Source organism: Mesoplodon mirus, assembly GCF_964341445.2.
Source record: "Mesoplodon mirus genome assembly, chromosome: 8".
In the NCBI taxonomy this organism is placed as follows: domain Eukaryota; kingdom Metazoa; phylum Chordata; class Mammalia; order Artiodactyla; family Ziphiidae; genus Mesoplodon; species Mesoplodon mirus.
Window position 1 is genome coordinate 111,542,969 of NC_138984.1, and position 23,173 is coordinate 111,566,141.

General features: G+C 43.4%; 1 protein-coding gene across 3 annotated transcripts in view; it reads right to left on the minus strand.

Annotated features, from left to right (window-relative positions):
* NCKAP5 (NCK associated protein 5) overlaps positions 1-23,173 on the minus strand; it is a 1,070,192-nt gene that overhangs the window by 997,514 nt on the left and 49,505 nt on the right. For 2 of the 3 annotated variants that reach the window (XM_082630801.1, XM_082630803.1), the window contains exon 1: positions 5,449-5,927. The exons of the other annotated variant lie outside the window; for it this stretch is intronic. The gene's annotated coding sequence lies outside the window, so the exon portion shown is untranslated. Of the gene's footprint in view, positions 1-5,448; positions 5,928-23,173 lie in introns of those variants that run through there. 3 annotated transcript variants of the gene reach the window in all.

Consider the following 23,173-nt stretch of genomic DNA (forward strand, 5'->3'; position numbering starts at 1 on the left):
TCTGATATGTCACAACTAATAATTAACTTCTCCTGCTTGACAACCAACCAAAGAAAAACACAAAAAACAGTATACTGTGACTTAAGAATTTATCCATATAAGACGAATGTTTGAAAAATAAGTTACCTTTGAGACATTTGTCAAATGGCTATTGGAAAATTTAACTACAGATTCCTAGAAAACCAAGTCAGTGTTCGAAATGAGGCAATTAATAACTTTAGGAAAAATATTTTTAAGAGAAAGGAAATACATGAATAAGTTATTTGACTCAACAGTAAATGTTATTTACAATCATGATAAAAATAAGCACTGAATAGACATTTAATCAAAATTGTGATATAATTCCATTGGAGAACAGGCGGGGTTTAGGAGGTGTAAGAAATATATATTGTAATCTATCATAATACAAGGTGAATAATTTGACATTATAACTAGATATAAAAAACATTATTTAAAAATAGTACAGAAAAAGCAGCTAAAAGATTATCAGATATGTATATCTTCATATACACATGCACTGTTTATATATATGTAAACATTTTAGAACTACCATTTAATATATGTCAAGTGACATATGTAAATATATATGATATATAGTTATTATTTATATAGACATTTTAGTACTATTCGGTTTTCTAAATTATGAGCATGTATTACTTTGATTTTTTTTTTTTTTTAAGTTTCTGAAAACAGATCAGCACTGGCAATGGGACCCACTTAGGACGTATCTTTTGGATTGGCCTGGATCAGTGTTCTATGTTTCCAGATTCAATTTGTCAAATGAAGCAAGGTCCCTTCATGGAACAGTTTGTCAGACACACATCTTGACAGTAACACTTGTCCCCACGTTTCAGAACTAACAGGTCATCTTTCAACATCACAATATGTATCTGCCATATTGTTATCCAAGCTTATGTTCCACAACGGGTTTGGGACTTTCTTCTTGAACTCAGCCCATTGGGTTCTTACAGTGCATCCAAATTCTACTCAAAGGAATCACTAATCCAGAAAGTTTATTTCTAAGAGGAGAGATCTGGTTTCTTGCCCTGAAAATACCACATTAATTTATATAACTACTGGGAAGTACCTTATGTAATTGAGGCTTCCAAAAGGACACAACACACTTCATTAGACAAGTATGTATTGCGGGCACAGTAAATGTTGTGGGTAATGTTCTATGTATCCAAGAGATTTATTATTTCATCTATAAAGAAAGCACAATTGGGAATCTAAAATTCCAAAGGCATTAAACTTTGTAGAATTAGAGAAGTAGAGAAAAATAAGGCTATAAGGTATCTTGTGTTTAACTGGTTCTATGACTTGCCAGTGTTCAACCTCAACCATTCTGGCTATTTAAACCCACTATCACAAAATACTACCACTTCCCTTGGTAAACTTTTCCAGAAACCAACCAAATAGCCAACCATTACTTCCAATTTTTTTTTTTAATCTAAATCCCCTGAGTTATACTCTTGACCAAGCTGAACTCAGCCTACCCACGCATATACCGAGAGTGCAAATAATCTTGATGTTGAGCCATAAACTCGGCCCAACCTGCAAGGGCATTCTTGTCCGAGACTCAGAGAAAAACAAAAATACCAAAGGGCTGGGCATGGGCTTTGACCCTTCCGCAAGACTAGAAAACGTGAACCACCACTTCAGTCGGCTGGTACCCTGAAGTGTTTATCTGATTTGCTGCACTCCAGTACCATCAGTCCAGGGGAAGACAAGAAAAATCAAAGTTCCACCATAGGAAAAGCTCACGAGTAAAACTGCCTTCCACATGTCCAGAGAGCCGTACAATGAAAGGTTAAGAGTATGGGCTCAGGGTTCAAATCCTGCCTCTGCCTCTTTTACTGTCCATGTGACCTTTGCACATTACCTCACCTTCCTGAAACTCAGTATCCTTGCCTGGAAAATGAGTATAATGATCATAATGAGGGAGCACCTGTGAAATGTTTAGAAACGTGCCTGGTATACAGTCATCACTCAGTAGTGATTATGGGGAAGAAAATGTAAATCTTCTCTTCGAGCACCCATCAAGCACACATTCATACATTTTTTTCCCCATCATTTGTTTGTTGGGAATTCACTCTGTGCCAGGTGCCTAGCTAGGCATGACATTACAAATTTGGCAAAAGAGTCTGGGGGATAAATTGGGTGGATAGGGAGGTGCCACGGGCAAGAGTGTAAAGATATTGAGGTGCTAAAGAACATACAAACCCGGCATGTTTAGGTAACAGAAAGCAGCTCCTAGAAGCTAAGACAGGAATTTCCACCCGAATCATCAGAGGAACTTTTTAACTATTCCTGGGTCTGAATCACACCTTGGAAATGCCCATTCATTAAGTCTGGGGTAGGACATGAGCACTGGTAAGGCGATAGCAATGATAACAGCTAATACCCATCAGTACTTAAATCTCTGCCTGCTTTAGCTATATTGATGTATAGCTAAGTGTTTAGCTAAGTGTTTTAGCTATATTAATGTATTTAATTCTCCCCATACTCACATAAGGTAGGCACTCTTACTAGCCACATTTTAAAGATGAAAAGCTGAAACAGAAAAGTCAAGTGAATGAACCAAGATCATAAAGCCGGCCAGGGATGAAAGCAGGACTTGAGCCTGGGCAGTCTGGTTCCAGAACCCAAGTCCTCAACCGCTCCACCATGCTGCCCCTCAAGCCTTGATGGAAGATATAGATGGACTGTCACGCTAGGAACCTCCAGGGCAGACACACAGTACATGCGCGGGAGTGGCGAGAAATGAGGCACGGGAGGCTGGCGGCGTCACATCAGGAATAGCCCTTGTTTGCATACCGGGGAGTCGGGCACTGAGAGCTTTCAACCAGAGTGAAGAAGAATTTCCAGCCACTCAGCACATTTACAGGATGTTTTTGTCAGCCACGTGCAGAGGCATGGGTGTTTGATGCAGGAAAGGGGATACTTAAGGTAAGCAATTCACTCCTTTACTTATTTGCTGTTACACATTGAACTACTGTACTACTATACTCTGTATTAGGTGCCGTGGATATAGGAAGTATTGAAATATAGCCCTGGCTTTTGTTGGAAAGAGGTTCTTAACTAGGTAGCACAGAGCTTCAGATCCCACAGCAAAAATGAGCACAGGATACCACGAGGCTCCAAAGAAGAAAATCATCACTTCAACCTGAAGAATCCACAGAGGCATCCCATAGGCAGGGGTGTCAGGGGCAAGGAAGGCTCCAGAGAAAAAGAGGAATGCAGGGTGTTCGTGGAATCTAGTTGAATGTCAGCACTGGAGGTCCAGGCTGCAGTGAGAGAATGAGGGTGAGGGGTAAGAATCCATGAGAAAGTAAAGTTTCCACAGGCAAGAGGAGCCCCGAAGAGAGGGGAGACAAGTAAGGTGTGGTCAATAAAAGGAGTCTGAGACTTGGAAGTAAAGCAGAAACACAAAATGTCAGAGCTGGGAACCACCTTCGTTCTCTCAAGCTGCACCTGATGCAATGTGCCTTCTGTACTATTCCACTGCCTGAAATGCCCGGCTTGCCTTTAGGTCATCAACTGTCAAATAATCACAGAATGCTCTTTGGTGCTCTAGCCAAAATAATGAGGAACAGAGTTGTTAAGAAACATACCCAGAGCCAAAGGCAAAACAGGAATGTTCTCTCTTTACCAGACCACCTTCATCTATACACCTTCACACAGCCCAGCTCCTGCAAGAAGGCTAGGAAGCACACGGGGGTCCTCTTTCTTCTACAACCCGGAAGAACCGAAATGTTAAATGCATGCCGGGACGAGCACGCGAGGCTGGGTTTCTAGTTGGAGCTCTGCCACAGTCTTGCTGGGTGACTTTGGACCAATCATTTCCCCTCCTCATGCCTCAGTTTTCTTCTGCAAAAGGTAAGCTTTGAATAATGGTTTGGAAACTGTTTTAGGAGCACATCCCTTTCTTTAAGTAAAAATTCACAGAAAGCATTGAGCTTTAATACATAAAACATATCCAGTGCTAACTAGTATATACAGGATGGATAAACAACAAGGTCCTACTGTATAGCACAGGGAACTATATTCAATATCCTGTGATAAACCATAATGGAAAAGAATATGGAAAAGAATATACATATGTATAACTGAGTCACTTTGCTGTACAGCAGAAATTAACACAACATTGTAAATCAACTAGACTTCAATAAAATTAAAAAAAAAAATCATACGCAAGAGAGTGTGCTCTGATGGAAAAATCTGGAGCTGACAAACACACAGAAGGAGGCTGCCCACCTTAGAACTCCATGGAAAACAGTCGAATATTTTAGGAGTTTTCAGGCACTGGCTTCTTACAATTCTCTGAGACCAGAGAAAAACGGAAAGGCAGGGAAGGCTGTCCCTGCTCTTGTGGGCTGGTAACAGAGCCGCTGAATGGAGGAACAGCTGGGTCTCCTTATGGAGTCACGGGGCTCACGTGCAGGAGGTAACAGACTCACAGCCGCTTGCCAATCCGTGCAGCAGGGCTGTCAGCACTGGATGGCAGGCATCAGCCAGGATGAGCTACTGATTACAAGGGCCTGAATTCACTGCAGGCGCTCAGGTGCAAACCCAGCAGCAAGAAGCATGCAGCAGAAAGACAAATCCACGTGGCTCTGACGCACAACTTCCAGGTGGCCCAGGGCAACCGTGATGAGAGGGGGCCCGCGTTCAGGCTGGCGGCACACAGATCCCACCCTTCCTATTGCCCCAAAGAATATTTGGAGAGTTTGAAAGAGTTGGGAGGAAAGTGAAAGCGAGGATGTGGATCTCACGTCCCCACCGAGCTGAGTGTCAAAGTTGAACTTTTTCCTGCATTCAGGTTCCCAGAAGAGAAGTCAGAACAGCAAACATTTCTCCGGGTACTTAAAGGGAAGAAATCCAGATAGAAACGGTTTCCATTTCAAAACATTTGTCTATACTTTCGAGCTCCCTGAGAATGAATGAGCTTATGTGTGTGCGTGCGTCTGGGGGGAGGGTGTAGGCAAGAAGGAAAGGAGACATTGAACAACACGCGCATATTAGAAATCTACAAACCACAGGAACGATCAGAGATGAAAATCAAGAGTGGGTTTTCCCTTCCAGCACACTAGTTGATTAAAAATTAGTCTTTACAGTTTTCTATTAAAATTTCTAGGTCAACCTAATAGTTTCTGTATGGTTGGTGGCTTTTTATTTAAAAAAAAAAAAAAAGATAAAGTTGCCAACCTCCCTGCAGAGGCCAATGAGGATTAGGAATTCAGTGCCCTGTTATCTATGTTTCGAGTCCTCCGCACCTACCCTTTCAGCCTCAGCGCACTGTAATTACTACTTGAAACAAATGCATACTTGTGGCAGTGACAGAGCCCGGAGAAATACGTACACATCACCATCTCACTTTAAAAGCACAGCAAGCTGTATAAATACGAAAAACTGTTACAAGAGTTTTTAAAATTCCAACAGTCTTACTTGTCAGCTCTGCAGTCAACACATCTCACAGTCCTGGAGACAAACACAGGAACTGCAACAACTCTCTCCAGCTAAACATTTCCTCCCGGGTTGATCCTCTGTTTATTTGTGAAGCATGAAAAGGTCGGGCTCACAGAACACGCGCAGTTTTTCTGAACAGCCGAAGCGGCAGCAAAAGTTCCTGCCGCGGGATTCGGAGCAAGTTTGCGGAGATCCGCTGCTCCCAGGGCTGCGGCTCCGTGGTTGCTCGGAGCTTGTAAATATAAGCTCCGTGGACAAAGTCCCACATGACATCACCGGCAGCTGCTTATTGTTGAGTCTTTATTAACTGACTGTCAAAAAGAAAGGAGGGGGTGGGGAGCGAGAGTATCTTTTCTGCAGCAAAAACCGGGCATCTCCGAGTGGATTCCGGTGATGCAAGCGTAAATAATCCCATTGATTCAAATTTTCAAGAGCCTGGTTTCCCTCAGGTCAGATCGTTTCTCCTGAAAAAGGCAGAGAATCGCCTCCACCGATTGACGCTGGCTAAACTGAAGCCATGGAAGAGCCAGCGGGCTCCTAACAAGTTGTTACCCACCTGTTTCCAGTCTGCTTCAGAGTCTGACGAGTCATGAATAAGTGAATTATTAGTTACGTCTTACATCCATAACAACTTTTATGTGATATATATATATACACCTGGCTGACTTTTTATTTTTCTAGATGGCTTGTCCTGAGTTGCAACTCTTTTTAGGTACTAAAAAGTTTTTCAACTTGGGATAGGGGCTCCCTGAAATGTAGCCAAAATTGTGTGTGTGTGTAAATCGGAGGTTCTTTTCTGAGAAGAGCTCTGAAAGGCTTCTTCAGATTCTTAATGACCTTCCTACACCACTCCCATCGTGCCAAAAAATCAATCAATAAATAATCTTTGCCAGGTATCTCTAATCATCTCAAGTACTGTAAGCCACGCCCACTTCAACTAGCAAGATAAAAATGTGCCCTTCCCCTGCTATTTTCCACGCTCTCAAGGAATCTCCCTTACTTCTCTGAGCTGGTTCTTATGGTTTTTACAGTTTTCTCCCCACGCACACCTCCCCGCCACCTGAGAAATCCACAAATCCTACACCACATCCCTGCCATGAAGTCTGGACACCCTAGCCCACTGTTTTCCTTCCTTCCTCTGAACTGCTATAAGGAGGCTGACTATTTATATTTATTTGTTGCTTTTTATATACTGACTTGTATTTTTAGCTTGTTTTTTAGCCATCTGTGTTTCTGTCTCCTCAAGTCACTTTGAAAGGTCTTTGAGGGCAGCCATTGTGTTGGGTTATTTGTTTATACACAAACCTCCTGCCATAGTGAATCTTAAGCAGAAATGGGGGGAGGAGGACCTTGAGTGCTGAGGCAGGAACAGTTAGCAGAGTCCATGGAATGGGGTGTATGTTTAGATAAGCACTCCCTCTGCCCTTGGAAAACAATGACCTCGCATTTCACTGGTCACCACATGAGTGGATGCTATTTGGCACGTCCAAAAATTATTTTTTTCTAAGAGCAGTGATAGATTATTGATTTGGTAGGGTATCAAGGCCTTCAAATATTCCACTTTGATGTAGGAAGCGGTTAAAGATAGTGTCTATCTTGTATGCCACTAATGGGTTTAAATCAACACAATATTTATGGAAAGCAAATTAGAGGTACCTTAAATTTTTTTAAGTACAAACCCTTAGACCCAGCAATTCCACTTTTCCAGAGGGACCCTGCAGATATGCTCACGAAAGTGCCTAAGGATATGAGCTCAAGAATGTTCTTTGCAGCATTATTTGTAAACCAATAAAGTAGAGACAACTTAAATATACATCAATACGAGAAAAGGTAGGTATACAAATTATGGCACATATATAGTCTAAAAATCTTAGAAGGGATTGAAAAACTTGAGGTAACTGCATATACTGACATGGAAAGAAGTAGGCAGGAGCTTGTTAAATGAATAAAGCAAAGTGTAGCAAATGATAGGAAGAATTATACACATTGTTAGCAGTGGTTACCCTTGGGGAGTTAGATAAGGGAACTTTCACTTTTTCTTTTTCTGTGTGGTTTGACATTGTTTTCAATGAGCGTGTTCCACTTTTGTTATTAAAAAAATAATAAAAGTACAAGAGTGTATAATTTTCAAAATAAATCACAAGGAGAAACCTAGCTACTCCTTTGACAGATGTCTGATATATAGTAAATGCTCAGTAAAATCTGTTGCTTGGATGCAGATTTGTGACGTTTCTACTAGGATGCAGTAGTACGTGGAGATGGACTGGGGTTACAAGGAAGGAGAACCAGGCACCAGATTTTTATTCCTGATGGAACGAGTGACCTTCTTTCCCTTACATTTAAGGACTAATTTGAAAACCTCTTGGACTCTGTCCACTGTAAGAAATGATTAAAGTTAAGTGCTCAGAACATAAAGTGCTGACCTTTCCTTGTGCAACTGCTGTTTGACAAATGGAGTTTTAAGGTAAGACAAGCAAGAACCGCTTTGGTTTAGTTCACTGGTTGCCAGCAAGCTCTGGAGGGAGAGTCAGGAAACTGGTAAGGACACAGGTTTGCCCAGCATCTTGTCACGGCTGGTCGAACATTAAGAAATTCTTCAGGGCGAGGTTAGGAAAGTCTGACCCACACAGAGTCTTTGGAGCTTTATTACGGAGGCACTCAGGGTTTTGAAATCAGTGGGCTAAAGTAATGGAACCAAACACAGCTCTATCTCCCTACATAGAGCCTCTAGGCCTCCATAATGGAAACTCACAAACATAAGCCATATACTAGATATCAATACCACATTTTTCTTTAGGGAAAAAAAAAGAAAAAACGTCCAAGGATAAAAATGACTGAAAATTTCCACCAAGGTAGATAGGTTTCTCAAAGCACTATTTCCATTACTCTAGAGAAAACATGTTGGACTCTTGTCTTACTTCCTAGTGAGAAGACATGTCTGTAATCATTTCATGAAAAATGAGGGACTTCCCTGGTGGTGCAGTGGTTAAGAATCCACCTGCCAATGCAGGGGACAGGGGTTCAAGCCAAGGTCTGGGAAGATCCCACACGCCACGGAGCAACTAAGCCCATGCGCCACAACTACTGAGCCCACGCACCTCATCTACTGAAGCCCGCGTGCTCTAGTGCCAGTGCTCCGCAACAAGAGAAGCCACCACAATGAGAAGTCGGCGCACCACAACGAAGAGTAGCCCCTGCTCGCCGCAACTAGAGAAAGACTGCCAAAATAATAAGCCAAAAATAATAAATAAATTAAAATAAATTAATTTAAAAAAAAAGAAAAATGAAAGCACAGCCATATTTTTCTTGCTTGTTTTTGTGATCTATTTATCCACAGATCATAGGAACCTGAGGCCGGGTTCTATTTAAAAGCACATTTGGAGCCCCTTGGGTGTGATAGGATCACACTTTTCCAGCTGAGAGGTAAAGACAAGCATTTAACTTGACTTACAGTTTGGAAAGGGGGATGGGCGGGGCTTTCTTCCCCACCTCTACCAGGGGATCATTAATGCTACTGCCAAAATCACCTCCACCTGCTGAGATGCTTGGCCCAGCTTCCCTTCCAGTACCTTCTAATCCTTCATTCAGGCAATTTTCTCTCTCCCCATGAGGCTGCCCTCCTCGGGGGAGGACAGCCGGGCAGGTATAACAGGCGTACGTGTGTCTGTTTACCTGCTCATTATTTTTAAAGTCTTAAGATGTACTCTTCATGTTTAAGTGTTTTCTGTCTTAAACTGGAAAATCTCTAAAGTCATCAGATATGCAAGATGTGACACACAGCCAAGAGGTCCCCTGGAGGTTCTTGCTGCTGATGGCTCCTACCAAGGCTGTCCTCAGATACAGTTTCTACCTCCAGTGTCTAATTTCCCCTCTATCTCCCCCTCTCATCCTATTAAACACGTATAACTACTGCCATTTATCAAGCATTCATATGTGCCATTTGCTTTAAACACATCATCTAATTTACCTTTGAAATATCCCAATGAGTTAATACTATCACTACCACTCCCCTTTTACAACCAAGGAAACTGAGGCCCAGAGGGAGATGTTATTTAAGTGATGTGACGCTGATCACACAAATAATAAGAGGTCGAGCCACCATTTCAACTCTGCCTGACCTTCCAGCGTCCCAAGGGAGGTCTAGATCCCTGTGAGGATTATAAATATTGAACAGAGAGTTGGTAAACTAGTATGAATAAGGGCAAACTGGAATTTAGAAGCGTGTAGCCATCATTAAAGTACTCAGTTCTGATTCCTATACACAGACGGCAGTGACCTTCAGACTTCAGTCTTGAACTAGTGTGACTCCTGCTGCTTTCCGTAACCCATCCTCTCTGCTTGGCTCTTAGAGGAGATAAGTTGTAGGCCTCAAAGACCAGGGGACTCAGACTCACAGGGCTTAATCCCAGAGCATCACTGTGGAGTAAGCGCTCCATGCCCTTGGAGATGCACAAGATCCAAGTGCAGGAAGGAGAAAATGTTGGCGGGCAGGCATTTAATCATGTTTACGGCCTGTTTCCCTTTACACTGAGAACCTTCAGTAACTCCTGTTCCTTTGTTCAAGGAGGTAATTGTTCTACCAGGGCTTAAGAGACAGCCTGTGGCCAGCGAGCCTGCCCTGTAAGAGTTAACATGATCAGAAATGGGAAGCAGAGGTGTTAGGAGGAACGCTTCAGCATTTCCTAAACAAATTAGCATGGTTCTGAGAGTATGAGATCTGGGAGACCTGAAAATCTGCATGTTTAGAAAGTGACCCACATCATTCTCATGCAGATGGGCCTCAGATTGTATTCTTTTTTAATATCTTTATTGGAGTATAATTGCTTTACAATGGTGTGTTAGCTTCTGCTTTATAACAAAGTTAATCAGCTGTACATGTACATATATCCTGTATCTTAAGAAACACTGTTTATACCAAGAGAAGTAAATATATGACTCTCTTATCTACGATCAGACATTGATAAAGATCAGGTCCATTGTCCCTCGGAAAGAGCTCTGGGATCGATGAGCAAATTGCTGGTAATCCTCATCTGCAATGGATCACATCTGACACAACGTTCTGACACCAAGTGCAACTTGGAAAAGACACAGCATGTGCCACATGGATGGTCCCAAACACGTAGTCGGATAAAGACATTTATAGGCTCTCCTTGCTGCCAATGTCACTGTAGTCACCATACATAAAGCCAACAACAAGAGTAAACCATAAAGTGTGAAGTCCAGCAAAGTTCAGGTTACTCCCATGACAGAGGCTTAGATGCATTTCATGATAGATAGATCATATTTCAAGCCTAGAAATGCTTTCTTTTTTCCAAGGGGAGAGGGAGGGCAGCTTGCCGTATGCAGCCTATTTATTGGCTTGTTGACACTCTTGAGACACCAGGAGCCTTTGGGGGGCGGGGGGCTGATATGGCAGATGCCCGTTGAAAGAGGAGGTGGAGGGAAGGGATAAAAAATTTGAGCATCTATGATGATTAGCCTGGGACCTGCCCTGGAAATGTGGTGATATCCCCCTCATACATTTGCTTTCTCCACCAGCTTGGGCTCCAGACCCAGCCCCGGGGGGTACAGCGAGGGTTAATGCTCCCTAAGGCACTGGAGGCTTTTGATGAAAGGCCCCGAATAAGTATAAAGTATCACCTCGAAGTTGGAGGATTTGGTTTCAGCTTCCTCATTGTACTGTTGACAGTGCATACTGTGAGTTTGACATTTTTAACTACTTTGCTGGCCCCAAATAAAAAGGGCTGGGCGAGAGGAGGTGGAAAAAAGGGAGAGGATGGGGGAGCCATATTCCTGCCCTGACGTTTTTTTTTTTTTTTTTCATCTTTATTGGAGTATAATTGCTTAACAATGGTGTGTTAGTTTCTGCTTTATAACAAAGTGAATCAGTTATACATATACATACATCCCCATATCTCTTCCCTCTTGCGTCTCCCTCCCACCCTCCCTATCCCACCCCTCCAGGCGGTCACAAAGCACCGAGCTGATCTCCCTGTGCTATGCGGCTGCTTCCCACTATCTATCTACCTTACGTTTGGTAGTGTATATATGTCCATGCCACTCTCTCACTTTGTCCCAGCTTACCCTTCCCCCTCCCCATATCCTCAAGTCCATTCTCTAGTGGGTCTGTGTCTTTATTCCTGTTTTACCCCTAGACCCACCTCCTGGAGAAATGGAAATAAAAACAAAAATAAACAAATGGGACCTAATGAACCTTAAAAGCTTTTGCACAGCAACGGAAACCATAAACAAGACCAAAAGACAACCCTCAGAACGGGAGAAAATATTTGCAAATGAAGCAACTGACAAAGGATTCATCTCCAAAATCTATAAGCAGCTCAATAACAAAAAAACCTGCCCTGACTTTGATTTTACACAAATCAACGCACAGCATTAAAATCTGGAATCGCAAGCCGGGTCCAACCATGCTGCTTCGAAGATTCGTGTAAATTCAGTAAACTAGTAGATGCGCATTGCATTCCTTCTAACCTGAGAACAGAGAAGCCTCCAGGGACATAGCTGTCTGTAAACTGAGAGCCTTCTGTGGCCCGTGGTGATTGTCTAAATAAAAAGGCCCTGAGTTCCATTTGCACCAGCTATGCAGAGGCATTACAGTCAGTGACAGCACTCAGGAAGGGAAGGGGACAGCCGCTGGCTTTCCCAGGGTGGTGCCTGAGACCAGGATTATGGTGTGATGATGCCTTTGATAAAGCCTGCCCTGAATGGCATTGACAGTCAGCTCCCCAGGGCTCCTGAAACCTGGGGCTCTGGCACACCCTAGCCCTGCCCCACCTCCTCTTACGAGCCCTTGCCAGCAGCCCAGGATCAGAGGCCTAGAGGAAAGGCTGGTTAACAACGAGGATGCCCCAGGGTAGAGGCAGGGTGGGTCCACAGGGGACAGGGCTCAGGCTCAGAAACCCCTGCCTGCATTTGCCCAAAAGGCCAGCAGAGCCCTGGGCCGGCTGGGGCACAGTGCAGAGGCCCCAGCGTTCCTCCTTTCATGCTGACAAAGCCTCTTAAGTTAAAAAGACAAAAGTGGGAACTGTGGTCAGGGGTCTGTTGGAGGGGCGGACTGGAGGAGGGGTGTGCCTTTTCTTCTTTCCTCTTTTTTTTTCCCCCCCCTTTGGGAGTGAGCACACACACATACACACTCAGGAGTTCTTTTTTCTGGTCGCCTGATATTTTAGGCCCGAGAAACACCTTATTTTTGTGGCAAATATTCCTCAAAGGCCCCTTAGAAAGGCATTCTTACAGATCAGTGAGAGAGACGGCCCTCTCTGCAGTGTGTCCCCAACAAACAGCCCTGGGAAGTCAACAGCAAGGGCAGAGACGCAGGGGCCAGGGCAGGGGAGACCTGCAAGCTCAGGTGCAAAGAGCACCTGGAGAAACCCAGGGCCCATGCTGCAAGGGATGCAGCAGGCAGGCTGGGCCCCAGGCGGCTTGCCCAGGTCCAGGGCAGACACAGAAAAGCAACGGTCACCAATGCACGGAGGGGTGATGCCCATTTGGCCTCTGCCCCCAATCTCCTCCCCGCAAAAGAAAGTGCCCCTTTTTTCCTCACATTCCCAGACAAAGCTCACTATGGTGTGGAGATGTGGTCCTCTGTCCAGGAAACTATGGTATTAAAAGCCTCCATAGGGAATTCCCTGGCTGTCCAGCGGTTGGGACTCCCCGCTTTCACTGCCGAGGGCCCAGGTTCAATTCCTGGTCGGGGAACTAAGATCCCACAAGCTGCATGGCACAGCCAAAAAAAAAATAAAAATTAAATTAAAAAAATTTTATAAGCCTCCATAATTCTCCTGAGGAGTCAGAAAGCCTAAGGGACCCACCTCTGGGCTATAAGACCCTCGTAGCTAATAAAGCCCCGCAGCTCTGTTGTCACTGCTGTTTTAAACTTTATACCTTAAATTAATCCAGGGGAATTGCTTTAAAAGAGATTAAGCCTTTTCCAGGTACAATAACCTATTGTGAAACCTAAAACTCTGCTGGTGGGGAAATTACTTTAAAGCAGAGACTTCCTATTAACAAAGGAGAATGACCATTCAATATATTGGTTATCATTTATTATTTTCACTAATTATAATAATGTAAGTACCATTGGTCAAAGTCACGAGATGCTATTGTTAGGTAGAAATTGCTTAAGGATATGGCTAATACCTTCGGAATAAGTATAAAATTGATAAATTCCTGACCTACTGTATAGCACAGGGAACTATACTCAATATCTTGTAATAACCTGTAATGGAAAAGAATCTGAAAAAGAATATATATAATATATATATATATACATGCACACACATATATATGTATATATATGTATATGTATATACACATATATGTATGTATAACTGAATAACTTTTTTGTATATTTGAAACTAACACAACATTGTAAATGAACTCTACTTCAATAAAAAAAAGATAAATTCCTTGTTTAGAGTGTAAGAGGCTTGGGAATGTTATTTTGGCAATAGGATACTTTTGAGATGAAATCTTGGGCAGATTTTGGCTACATACAGCAGTTCAGAGAATGGTATCCCTGGCAGAGGTCCTACAGCCCATCCTGCCAGCCCTCCCCTCCTCCCACCTGCAGAAAAGAGCCGAGAGAAGACACGCATTTACTTACAGCTTGGGCCGGATGAACTGAGCTAAATGACATTATGCTGTCTACTTTATTATTTTTTTTTTTTTTTTTTTTTTTTTGCGGTACGCAGGCCTCTCACTGTTGTGGCCTCTCCTGTTGCGGAGCACAGGCTCCGGACGCGCAGGCTCCGGATGCGCAGGCTCAGCGGCCATGGTCACGGGCCCAGCCGCTCTGCGGCATGTGGGGTCTTCCCGGACCGGGGCACGAACCCGTGTCCCCTGCATCGGCAGGCGGACTCTCAACCACTGCGCCACCAGGGAAGCCCTGTCTACTTTATCCTGTATTGATCTCTGCCCTCTGAGCCCCTTGTCCCCATGCCTTCTGCACCACCCAATTTGGTACTTCAATAGGCACGGCAAAGACTAGTGTGTTCCCATTTGCTTTTTGTAGGCAACTCTTACCTCGCAAGCAGATTGTTGTCATCTTGACGCAGAGACCCTATTCTACATGTCAGGAGTTCCCTCTGTGCCAGCCTGGTACTAAGCATGTACAAGCTGTTTGCTCCAGTTGGAGGAGGAGACAAAGTCACTGGAGGCCTAAAAGTTAAGGGCAAGCAGGTAGATGTGATCCAACTTGGGGTGCCAGTGACAGGCTTAAGTGGGTGGTGAGGTGGCCGGGGGGCGGGGTGGGGGACAAGGGACAAGACCTCAGGTAAGGAAATCTGCCTTTCTTCTTTGTCATCTTCTTTCTTTTCCTTCTTCAGCACCCTCTTCCAAGTCACATGTCAGATACAGATGATCATATCTGCCTGTTTCCCTAAGCTGCAATTAGCATCACTGAAGGGTGAACAGTGTGTTGGGAGTCCAGAGAAAATAATATAGGATTGTCTCACAAATGTCATATGAACTCAAGGGTTACAAGGAGGTATTAATCGTTGAGATCACTATCTTTTCCCTTGTGATTGAATTTGCTCATTCATCCACTGAGTCATTCACCAAACATTATATGGAGCAGTTTACAGCGTACACAACGAATTCTCATTGAGCACCTCCTGAATTCCAGGCTCTACGTATATTGTGGAACCTGAGCAGCTCTGAATACTCAGAGAATATTCTTTGGGTGTCTACTGATTGGGAGATATATTGGAAAAATACATTGAAAAAGATATCTCCACCCCTATTTTGATTAAAAAAAAAAAGTCAACCTGTAGAGGCATTAGTCTAAGGGGGGAGAGGTGGTAACTCTCTCATAACTGAGAGATTTTTATAACTCTCATAACTGAGATTATGTGTTAGAAAAGTAAAGGCAACCTGTCCATAAAGTACAGGGAAGCGAGCGTGACGCGCCAGCCTCTTGGCTACAAAGAGCGAGTTCTTAGGGGGGAGCCCAGTTCTTCACTGGAAACGTAATTGTTGACTGAGTGTGAACTATGGCTTGTATGAGGCCAGAAAGTCCAAAGGTCATAGTTAGTGAAAAGTATCAGCTTGTCAGCCTTTCCTGGAACACAGTCCATATTTTGGAAACAAGGTAAGCAGATGTCTCTCTCATTGCAATACAGAGACAAGATCAGTTCCCACCAAACCCTTTGGGTCTTGGACTTGGAGGAAGGAACCCCTAGAAATGCACTCCCTGAAGCAGGTAAACCCACCCTCACCCACCCGACTCCCCAGTCCCAAACTTCTGAACCAGCCCGACAGCATGTCCAGTCCTAGGAGAGACTCAGTCACTCGGGGAGGGGGGAGGGGTAGATATGCCAGAGAGTAGAACTGGGCTTCTCACTAACTTTGAAACACTTATCACCCCTCTGGTGAGTGAGCAGGAAGGAAGGAAGGAAAGAATATTCCAGAATCCATGAGGTGAGGACACGTGCAGAGAGAGGGTTGTTCCATTATACACGTGGGCACAGGAACACCCTGATCTGGACCAAAGACACTGGCTCACGACCTGGCCTGACCCCTCTGACATTGTAAGTATTCGGGTGCATTATGACACTTGGCTCTGGTATGCATCCTAGATTTATTGCCTCTTTTACTCTTCGTTCCCTGTCCTCAGCAGTTTGTTCCAAATCATTTTCTCATTTGATTCATCGCCCTCATGTTCAGTTTCCTCTTGATCTATATTTATTAGCTGCCAAGTACATGTGAGGCGCTGCAGGAACCACCAATAATGCCTCTGTTCCCTGTCACTCTAAACAGAAAAATATCTGCCCATGGTTTCCCAACCCTCTGCTCTTCCATTATTCCATGGCTTCAGTTGTAACTCCGTGAGGTGGTTTGGAAAAGACCTGGTATCAACCCACGTAGGACCCAAGTTGTGTACTAAAAGGCAAGCATCCTGGGAAACCCCTCGGTCCGGGCTGATGAAGAGGATTGATCAGGAGCTTCCCTGGTGGTCCAGCAGTGAAGGCTCTGCGCTCCTAATGTAGGGGGCCCGGGTTCGATCCCTGGTCAGGGAACTAGATCCCACAACTAAGAGCCTGCATGCCGCAACTAAAGATCCCACACACTGCAATGAAGATCCCGTGGGCAGCAACTAAGACCCGGCGCAAATACATAAATAAATATTAAAAAAAAAAGAGGCTTGATCACTCTAAAGCCACCATAGTTTCTATTAGCAACTTCCCAAAGCCTCAGACAAACAAAAAAATGCAAGTGGAAATGGTATATTTCTATAGAGGTTCCTCAACACCCCCCAGATTGCTGTCAGTCCCTCCCATACGAAGATGCCGCTTGGCTTCCTCTCTTTCCTGTTGAGACCCGCTTCCTATAAAAACATAAACCTCTGTTCCATTCTGTGTATCCATCTTCCCAGCCATCCTTCCGTCCTTCAGCATTATCTCTTACCCTTGGGCGACCTCCTTTTCTTCCCCGACCCATCTCAGTAAAAGGCATTTGGCCAAGTTGTGAAGTCTTTCCAAAGAGGTGTTGCAGTACGCCTTCCTGGGAAGGGTGCAGCCTTTAGTGGGGAATTGAACCTGTGGACTTGCACTGCCAGAACCCTCCACAAGCAGCAGAGATCCCACAGCTGCCAGCTCCTCAGGATTTGCCTCGTCCAAGGGCTCATCCTTCCCAAAGTGAGCTTATCCGTATAGGAATAGAAAGGCCAGGATATTCTGAGTTGACTTGGGTCACTCCAAGGGCCATATGCATTCCCCAGCTGCCTGTAGGCTTAGCTGGGGCTTTGCTGGCTGAATCACACAGTTTGCCTTCTCCTTGTGTCCAATCCAAATTCCTCCCTGCCCTGCTGCTGGTGTCTATATCCAGTCAACATCCCACAATAGTCTAACCCAATCAATATGAGGCTCAGTTTCTGCTTCCAGAGAACCCAACCTGCGTCATAACCTCCAACCTTGAGAACTTTAGGTAAAAACGGGGAAAGTACAGTTTCTCCAGAATAATCAAAATCTGTTTTCTTAGATAACCAGGACGCTGAATCAGGGTGAGAAAGTGTAATCTGAAAAACCGCAGCACAGGCTGTAGTGTGGAAGCAAACGAAGAGATAATCTGAAAGAAACACACACTGAGAGCAGAACAGCAGCTTTAATAATCAAATAGGATGCATAGGGTCAAATAATTGCAGCAGGAACCATAATGACCATAAATGCATATATAGCGTGTAGTGTGTGCCAAACGCCTTTCCCAGCACTTTAAGTGTCTTAGCTCAGTTAAGTCTCACTACAGTCGCGTGACTTAGGTCCTTCCATTATCTTCTTTTTACAGTGAGGAAACCGAGGCACACATAGGTGGAGTAACTGCTCAAAGCTGCGCAGCCAATGTGTAGACAGAGCTAGGATTTTAACTAAACAGCTGGCCCTAAAGCCTCCACCAAACTGTCGCTCTACGTGATGTGAATGTGGTATGTGTACTCCATGTATTTATAAAGAAACTAGAGAGGAGGGTGAACGGTAGTGAGAGATCAGGAAGGGAGGAACCTGAAGACACACGGGACTCAAAGGGACAGGTCAGAGGGGACGTGAGAACAGCGCCTCACAGCAGAGACCTTGATTCTCTAGCAGGATTCTGGCCTCGCTTCCATCCTTCCTTTATAGGACAGGAGGCCAGTTCAGGGTTGACCAGCCTAGGTCCACATGTGAAAGCAGATAAGTGAATGTACCTGGAGAGAGAAGAGGATTGGAATGCAGGAATAAAGACAGATCTTGACAGAAATAGGAAGTAAACATGACTCAGTGGAAGGGAACCAAGTGATAAAATTAATGACCTCATCCCATGGCAGTAAACATCTCCCTCCAACATCAATAGACTACATAAATATTTTGATGGCCCTCCTCTCTCCCTAGATAAGGAAATCCTCTGTGTTAAACTGAGATACAGCCAGGCCCAAATTCAAACCTCCATGTCAATGTCCCTGGGGTATCACATGTGTACCCTTCTCTCTCCATTTTAATTTCACCGTGAAAACGCAATTGCTTTCATTCCCAGCAAATAGGATAGATAAAGAACACACCATCAGTATTTTGGGCTTCTGTACATGTCGACACAAAAAATAGACATGAAATTCTTTTCTTTTCCTTTTATCCAACTGGGATGCTGCAGAGAAGCTAGAAGAACCGACAAGCCAACACATCAATCCAAGGGTACAGGGGCCAGCCATGGATTCCTTCACTGATACTCAAGAAGCCCAAGTCTCCTGGTTTCCCTTGTGAATTGTTTTATTGCCCATGAGTTACGGCTGAACTGGGAGAACCCAGGTCACTGCTGCTTCTTGGAAATGAATTTTTAAACCACATCCTACCTTCTGCTTCTTGGTAGGAGAAAATAAAAAAAGTTGAAGATAAATAAATTTTAAAAAATTTCTACATTGCAAATTCCTCATATTCCAAGTCAAGGAGGATCTAAATTCCTGTGCCTCTGTTTCTCTGAGCTCTGTATTATTCAGATGGATGTGGAAATTGAACCCCAGGCTAGAGACATAGAAGGGAAAACAGCTATTTTCTCTTTTACCATGGAAACCCCGTGCACCACAGGGTACTAAGGAGAAATGAACAGCTTTAATAACTGGGGGGTTGGCTGCCTCTACCTTAGCCAGCTTACGGTGTAGCATAAATCACACTGTCTAATGCAGACTGTCTCTTGAAGGCTCAGGGAAGCCTCTTACTCTCTTAGAACAAATCAGCATGGTTTATTTCCAAGACAGATCCAGCATTTCCCCACAAGCTTTAATCACCTCTCGGTACCTTACAACATTCAGTGTGCACACCCTCAGAGGTAAGTAAACATGGTGGATGGACTTCTCTTTTGCATGTGATGTTTCCATCCTGAATACACAATAATACCATTAAAAATAATAATATTGCTCATTCATTTTTAAGACCAGGTCTCAGGCATTTGTGCAAATATACAAATGCATGACACACCCAGAATGTGTAATCATTATAAAGTCTCTCTCTCTCTCTCTCTCTCTCTCTCACACACACACACACACACATACACACAGAGAGTTTTAGAAAGAAGTAGTTCCAAGCTTAATAGCTATTTGCAATCAGTTATTAAAAAGCTCAACTGACATCCTGTTTCTTCCCTTTTCTTCCAATCTCCTTTCTCTTTCCCTTCTTCTTGTCCATCCTTCTAATATGACTTAAGTCAAGAAGAATGTAATCATATCTACATTAGGCCCTAGCGCTCACACTTTTTCAGAATTCTGTTTCACACGGAATGACCTCATCACAAGTTAATCCTCCATTGCTGCTAAAATAAATCTCTATTGAATGAGGACATTTGTTTCCCTCCCTTCAATAGGAGTTTAAAATTTTTAAGGGCTTCCCTGGTGGCACAGTGGTTGACAGTCTGCCTGCTGATGCAGGGGACACGGGTTCGTGCCCCGGTCTGGGAAGATCCCACATGCCGTGGAGCGGCTGCACCTGTGAGCCATGGCCGCTGAGCCTGCACGTCCGGAGCCTGTGCTTCGCAACGGGAGAGGCCACAACAGTGAGAGGCCCGCGTACAGCACAAAAAAAAAAAAAAAAAAAAATTTTAAAAAGTAAACTTGGGAAGGAAATGTCTCAGATGCATCTGGGTTCCCGGAGAATAGCATCAGAATGCCGCATGCTTGGTAAGACATGGCTGGAGACGGTTACCTAATAAGACGCCTGCACCTCTTTCCTTTCCACATCCACCCCCTGTTGTGGGGATTCTTCCTTTCCTACAGAGAATGGGTCTTTCTCATTGGAACACACTGGCTAACTTGGGCCCCTCTGTTCTGCTTGGTGGAATCTCATTGGCTGTCCTGAGGCCCAGGTGTCAGTTTGGGAATGCGTCCTCCTAGGGCAGGCATCTGGCCCTGGGTCCTTGGCAAACCAACTGTGACAGGTTCCTCCGACAGCTGCAGTGACAGGCTGTGCTTCCAGGTGATTACATAATCCTACTTTCTGGCCTGCTCATGTGTTTGGATTGGAGCCATTTCCCTGGAACAGGGATGAACCAAACAGGTCTGTCTGCTCAATGACCACAGCTCTGTGTCTATGGGCTGAGGTCCCCTCTGAAATTATGAAATGTCTCCTTATCTTTCCCAGGCCACTCAGACCCAGAGTTCTCACAGATATACCCTTGGAAACAGGAGATCCTCCATTTGCCTGAAATGAGGCTGGAATTTCACTTTTCATTGTAAATCATTGTTAAATTGGATAGCTTTGCTTTGAAAAACAGCAGCTGATTCTAATACTGGCTAGAATATATTCCTTTTTTGCAATATTGGGCATGCCCATGTAATACACATTCGACTACATGTGTACACCAGATGAAGATATGGATCAAGGAGAGGTATACTTATTGTATTTACATTTTCCAAAGACACAACACCATGTCCTGAAGAAATAATTATAAGACTGCTTTTTAGTGAAGCTTAATGTTGCTGGTATGCAGACGCCAGTGGCCTCCCATTGAAAAAACACAAATCCACAGCAGGTGGTGGTTTAATTTAATGATAGCTAAACTGCTGCAAGGGGATACTATAGACAGTGGTTTTTAAAGTGTGGTCCCTGGACCACAGCATCATTGTCACCTGGAAACCTATTGGAAATGCAAATTCTCAGACCCAAATGCACCTACTGAATCAGAAACTCTGTGAGTGGGACTCAACAATGGTTCAACAAGGCCCCACCCCCCAAATCTGTTAATTTGGGATTAACGGATATATACTACTGTATATAAAAGAGATAAACAACAAGGACCTACTGTATAGCACAGGGAACTATATTCAATATCTTGTAATGACCTATAATGGAAAAGAATCTGAAAAAGAAAAAACTATATATATAACTGAATCCCTTTGCTGTACACCTGAATCATTGCAAATCAATTATACTTCAATAAAAAATAATAATTAAAAAAACAAGGCCCCCACCCCAGGTGATTCTGACACAAGAAAAGTTTAAGAACCAACATTCTAGGTGAAGCTGGGGCTTGATGTGGTCTAGTTGAGGGAGTGTGAGCGTTGCTGTAGAGATTTACCCGTGCTCTCCGAATAATCACTCCATCAAGATCCACTCCTACTTCAGCTACATCTACTTCATGCTGCTCCTACTTTCTGCTAAAAGATGCTACTACCAGCTGTTTAATTCTCTTCTCCCACTCAATTATACCCCCTATACACATAGTAGTAATTAGCTGGTGACTGTTGTAATATGCGCAGCTCTGCAGACATCCAGATACATCAACTCACCATTAAATTCTACTCAAAATCCCTCCAAGGAACAGACATAAAGGTCCCCATTTTATAGATGGTGGTAATCTAAGTTGCCAGTGGTCTTTCAATTAAGACAATGTAAAAACAGCTCTGAGTTCACCCTTTGTTCTAATGAATGGCGGGACCAGTCTCGTGGTCCCGTCAACCTGGTATGAAATCTGAACTCCTAAGACAATTCTCTAAGCCTCACTCAGCCTTGACCAGATAAGAAGCTGGGGTAGGACTATACTGCTATCTGTTCAAGATGTCTCCAGTCAGCTAATAAGAAGTTTTCATAGACAAAATCATTTTGCAGAACAGAGTTTGGGATGATGACCACTGTTGCTGAGGTCATGGTAAGACAGGCATCTTCATACAATGCCAACCGGAGTTGTAAACTGGTACAACCTTTCTAGGAAGCAATTTGGCATATCATTTGACTTTGTAATTACATTTCTTGGAACTGATCAAAAGGCAATTGTCCAGAGATGGAAAAAATGATTAATATATAAGAAATTTCTCTCTAATTTTATTTTTAAATGAAAAATGGGAATAATCTACATTTCAAATAATACCTGGTTAAATAAACTAGTTCTTCCAGAAGATGGACTATAATGCAGCCTTTTATAAATAGATTCTTGAGCACAATTTATTAAAAAATAATCACAAGACACTTAAGTGAAAACAGCAGGATACAAAATTTTACAAACAGTGAGATCCCATTTTTTTTTTTAAATTGTAAGTTAACACACAGAGATAGGCATTGAAAGTAACTGAATAGAAACCACTGACATATTAGGAATGGTTACAGTATTTTATGATACCAAACCTGGGAAAAAATATTATCCCCATTTACAGATGAGGGAACGGAGGTCCATAAACACAAGCTAGATTGTCCAAAATGACTTAATAAATAGAGATCAAGGTCAAGCTTGTTTGGATCAAAGCCCATGCTTTGCAGACTCTATTGTTCTCAATTTCTGGTAGCTTAAGTGGTCTGACACATCATGGTTAGAATTGGGAATGCCAGCTAGGGTTTCTTACTTTTCTTTCTGTTCTATTGCAAGGAACATACAAAGTATCGTTTTGTCATAGGTCATAGACCAACCTCCATCTAGATTTCCTCCAAGTATTTCAAGAAACACTGATAATAAAATTTTATAATTATTGGGAATTCTCAGGCAGTCCAGTGGTTGGGACTCCTCGCTTTCACTGCCAAGGGCCCGGGTTCAATCCCTGGTCAGAGAACTAGGATTCCACAAGCCATGCAGTGCGGCCAAGGAAAATTTTTTTTAATTAAAAAAAATTACAATTATTGAACGCATAATACGTATTAGGCATGCACTAATCATTTTACGTGTTATTCCATTTAATAGTTTTTATGACAATGTTCTATATACTATAATGTTCTATGTACTATATATGTGTGAGAGATATATATAT